Below are 5,637 nucleotides of genomic sequence, written 5' to 3' on the forward strand. Positions count from 1 at the left end.
AGTGCAGTGACCGGATCTCAGCTTACTGCAAGCTCCGCCTCCCGGGTTTACGCCATTCTCCCGCCTCAGCCTCCTGAATAGCTGGGACTACGGGCACCCGCCACCACATCCGTCTAGTTTTTTGTATTTTTTTAGTAGAGACGGGATTTCACTGTGTTAGCCAGGATGGTCTCGATCTCCTGACCTCGTGATCTGCCCGTCTCGGCCTCCCAAAGTTCTGGGACTACAGACTTGAGCCACCGCGCCCAGCAATTTAGCCATTATTTCTTGAAATATTTTTGTACTCATTTCTCTTTCTCCTTTCCTTCTGGTATTCTCATTACATGTATGTTGGTGCACTTAAAAGTGTCTTATATTTCTTAAAGGCTCTGTTCATATTTTCTTTGTTCTATTTTCTCATTCTATTTTATTTTCTTATTCTTTTTTCTAGTGGGAAGATGGAATTGAGGTTGCATAATTTCCATTGATCTATTTGAAAGTTTTCTAATTACTCTGCCAGATCAAATTTATTTAGCCCTTCTAATGAATTTTTTATTTTGGTTACTGTGGTCTTCAACTCCAGAACTTACATTTGGTTCATTTTGTCATTTAGCCTTATTGATTTTCTTTATTTGATGAGACATTATCTTTACATTTTCCTTACTTCTGTGAATATATAATGGCTAAATTGAAGTTTTTGTCTATTAAATATGACACCTGTTCCCTGTCATAGGCCAATCTGTTGCCTGTTTTTTGTTTTGTTTTGTTTTGTTTTAGACAGTCTTGCTCTGTTGCCCAGGCTGGATTGTAGTGGCATGATCTTGGCTCACTGCAACCTCTCCCTCCTGAATTCAAGCAATTCTTGTGTCTTAGCCTAGTTATAGGCATGTTCTACCACACTTATATTTTTATTTTTAGTATTTTTGTATTTTTAGTAGAAATGGGGTTTCATCATGTAGTCCAGGCTGGTCTCAAAACTCCTGAGCTCAAGTGATCTGCCAACCTTGGCCTCCAAAAGTGCTGTGATTACAGGTGTAAGCCACTGCACCTGGCCTGCTTGCTGTTCTCCTGTGTATAAGTCCAAGTTTCCCATTTGTTTGCATGCCTTCATTTTTGATTATTTTCCTAATAAGTAGACATATTAGGAAACATACTGTAGTGATTTGCCTGTCCCCTCTCCAGAGCTTGTTCTTCTTGTGGTTTGCTTGGTTATGTATTTTGTGTTTTGGCTATTTTAGTAAAATCCGTTTCCCTTTCCCCTTGCAGTGTGAACTATTTTGTGTTGTTCCTCAGCCTTAAACATATGCACAGTTACCCTGGTCTGACAATGGTTTTAAAAAGGAGTCTCTTTGACTATCTTTCCCTATCTCTCTGTTAAGATGACTGCCTCTTTGGTATTATTTCCAGCCCACTAGGCTCCACTGCCTTCTATCTGGTCACTCTATTGTTTTCAACATTTCCTTGGAGCATAAATTATTAAGCAGTTTAATATAATTTAAGGCAGGGCTAGTTTTTGAGGCCAGTTTTTGAGGTTTCTTTTGACCTTTTGGAGGGCTCCTTAGCTGTCTCTGCCCATGGAATTATCTGATTAAATCCCTGGCCTATGGTTTATGTTGTTGTGTTTACTTTTTAGGGGAGCTATTTGTTTGACACTGTTTCAGATAAATTCCATTCCTTTGGAGAGAGCTTCAGAGCTCTATTCTTATGGACCACCACTCCCTCTGGACAAAATCTCTGAACCACCGTTCAGGGTAATGGGCTGGATGGTAGCCATCTTGTTTTTTGTGTTATGAAACCTCTGCCTTACAAGCAAGTGGAGGCAAGGGCAATCTGGGTCCAAATCTGAGTTCACTGTGCCTGGGTAGACTTTCCAAACTGTGGGTGGGGCTAAGGGAAGCCAAGGAGCCCCAAACCTCTTAGTTGCGTTCACCAGGAATTTAGCCACTTTAACCAAGAGGAGGTGATAAGAAACCCGGGAGGCGTGCCCCTCCTGTTGATATATGACAAACCTCAATTGACAGCTGCAGCCCCATCCTCTTGGCAGCATCCACCCACAGTGAAGCTTCTATCAAATTGAGCTGTAAAGAGTAAAAGGGAGTCGGTTGTATCTTAAACACCACAAATTATCTTACCAAGTTCTTGGTTCTTACCAATGTTAGTAGAATTTCTTGATATTTCATTTCCTATATACTCTTTGGACACTTTCAGACCTCAAATGGCAAGGTTTTTATACATTTTTTTTCCAGTTTTACTAGAAAATGAGTTTGCAGAGCCCCACATCTACCACCCAGAAGTGGAACTACATATAGTCATTTAACAATAGTTTAGCATTTTCTGTCATCTCATTCTGGAGAATCATAGATGTGGCAGAAATACATATTCTTGAAGAAAAAAATATGTCTCCCTCACAGGTACTGTGATTTCAATAGGGTGTGGGATAAGTACATGACAACATGCATGAGATAGATACTCTGTTCTCTATAGCTCTGTGCTTTTGAGTTACAGAACATAAAAGATATATTGATAGTTATTACTTTTAACATGTCACAATCTAGTTGTAGCATTTAAGATTAAATTTGGTTGTAAAACAGTAAAATTGCCCCAAATTAAAGTGAATAAAAGATAATAAAAGTTCATTTCTCTGTCATATATTATGGATGTAAGCCTGATATTGTGGCCTTGCTCCAAACCAATCATGAATTTTACCATTCTGGCATCAGAATGGAATGAACACTCAGACTTATACAGAACTTGGAAGAATAGTAAATAATTCTGGATACCCTTCACCCAGATTTCTCAAATATTAATATATTAAGCCAGTGTGTTTTAAGAGGTTTCCAGAATTGCCAAAATATTCACTTATATCCTACTTGCCATAAGTTGTGTCACATGACAACACCTTGGAGAAATAACTGCAGTCCTTATTCTAGATAGTCATAGCCAACTGTTAATAAAAATTACTGGTTCTATAATCATGAAAGCAGGGTAGAATGGATATGGGGGCCTAATAAACAACAGATCCTGACCCACTGAGGAATCCATGGAGATGGTTTCACTTTGATCAATTACAAATGAAGACAGTGAATCCCTAGAGACCACAACTTGTGCAGAAGACACATGGAAATGGAACGGGATTCTGGAAATTAAGACACATAGGTCCATTATCCTTCATACCCCAAGCTGGATGATCACAATACCCTATAAAAGCATGACAGAAATCTTGTGTCTACTTCTTCTTCTTTTCTGGGGAGTCTATGAACATTCAAGATAACATCCATCACTGACTATTCTAAAACAAGTTTCTTCACAATGCTGCTCAGAAACACCATGACAAATTTGAATTGGAGCAATATTTCCAAAAATGGGATGCAGATTAATATATCATTTCAGCCAGGCCTTAATAGGAGATAAACTTCTCAGCTATCACCATACATAAAACATTATAATTCAATAAAATGCCAAATGCAAAAAGAGCAGATCATAGAAATGTAAGTTGAGAAAAATCAGAGTGAACTTCTGACCTTATGATGACATTTTCAACTCTGAAACTATTAAAATAATTCTAACAAAAGCAGCATCTTTTTTTCCATACCTGTAACTGCCACGTGTATGCACAGCAGCCAGATTTTTTGGTCTTTAATGCTTTTTTCCTCTAAAAGGAACCAGGACTCCCTAAGAGGGTATTAAATCATGAGTTGATTCCATGACTCAGGACAAGAGGCATGGGGGACATGAACCAACAAACAGGATCAGTCTAAAACATCTTCTTACGGCCTGAAAACAATATTCCTTTAAAACATCAAAAGAAAAAAATAAGAAGTAAAAATAAAAAATGTAAATGAATTCCTACTGGCCACATTATGTCAATTTGAGCATAAATAATCATAATTACTACAGGTGCTCCTCAACCTATGGTGGGGTTATATCCAAATAAACCCATCATAAATTGAAAACATCATACACCATATGTGTATTTATGACCTACAATATTTTCAATTTAACAATGGGTTTATCTAGATATAGCCCCATTTTAAGTCAAGGAGCATACTCTATGTCTTAGTCCATTTTGTGTTGCTATAAAGGAATATCTGAGGTTGGGTAATTAATAAAGAGAGAGGTTTATTTGGCTCACTGTTCTGTAGGATTTACAGGAATCATGGTGCAACATCTGCTTCTGGTAAGGGCCTCAGGCTGCTTCTACGCATGGCAGATGAAAAGGGGCAGTGTATGCAGACATCACATGGCAAGAGAGGAAGCAAGAGGGTGAGGAAGAAGGTGCCAGGCTCTTTTGAACAACCAGCTCTCACAGGAACTAACAGAGTGATAACTCACCCCCAATCCAGAGAGGATATTAATTTATTCATGAGGGATCTTCTCCCATGACCCAAACATCTCCCATTAGGCCCCACCTCCAACATTGGGATCAAACTTCAATATGAGATTTGGAGGGGACAAATATCTAAACTATAGCAGCATATCACTTTTGTACTATTATAAAGCTGAAAATTAGAAGTCAAACCATTTTAAGTTGGGGATTACAGGTGTGAGCCACCGTGCCCGGCCATGATTTTTAAATTTGTACATACTTGGCTTGTAACTTTAACAAATATATTAAAGTGTTTTATTATGTTTGCAAAGGGACTCTGACTTCCAACATAGTACTGCCAAGATGGCATGATGATAGAGTTTCATTGAAAGGCTGCCAGGGATTTCTTTTATGACAATTCTTAATGATACTGCCGGGATGTGCAATGACCCATAAAGGAGTTATGCTGGGTTAATACCTAGGGAATCTTTTGATTTCAAAGAAAAAAGTTCAAGAGAATGAATAGAAAAAAGAAACTGGAAATAAAAAATAGGGACATAAGATTTGAAAGCCAAGTTTTATATAATCTTGTTTTATAAGTTGTATATCATTGAAATATCAATACCTGAAAAACACTTGGAAAATTACAACTTATGATTATAGATGCAATTAAGTGGTTAAAGATAGAAGTAGTCTATCAAAAGAATAATCATCTGACCAGGGTATACTCATAGAAAGAAGAAAGCTATCAATATAAATTATCACTTTATAGATTTTTTAACACAATGGAATAAAATCACAAAGGATTATTCTTAATCTTAAAAAAAATTAATGTAATTCATGATGCCACAATGGTATCATGTTTTGTTTTGGGTGTTTTCTGAGACGAAGTCTCACTCTGTCGCCCAGGCTAGAGTGCAGTGGCGCAATCTCAGCTCACTGCAACCTTCACCTTCTGAGTTTGGGTGATTCTCCTGCCTCAGCCTCCCAAGTAGCTGGGATTACATGCATGTGCCACTACGTCCAGGTAATTTTTTTATTTTTAGGAGAGAAGGAGTTAGTTAGTCTCGAACTCCTGACCTCAGGTGATCTGCCCACCTTGGCCTCCCAAAGTGCTGGGATTACAGGTGTGAGCCACTGCTCCCAGCCCAATGGTATCATGTTTTACAGCTTGATTTAAAGGGTTTTTTATTTTTCAAAGTTTATCAATAGCTCATGTACCAGCCATGGGATAGGTGCTGGTATAAATGCTGAACAAAAAAAAAGGTTCCAGACAATCTTGGCTCCCTGCATAATCCGAAGGGTGCCAGTTTTGTACTGAGTACAGTGTCAGCCATATCACACAAGTTGAA

Source organism: Macaca fascicularis, chromosome 19, assembly GCF_037993035.2.
Source record: "Macaca fascicularis isolate 582-1 chromosome 19, T2T-MFA8v1.1".
Lineage (NCBI taxonomy): Eukaryota > Metazoa > Chordata > Mammalia > Primates > Cercopithecidae > Macaca > Macaca fascicularis.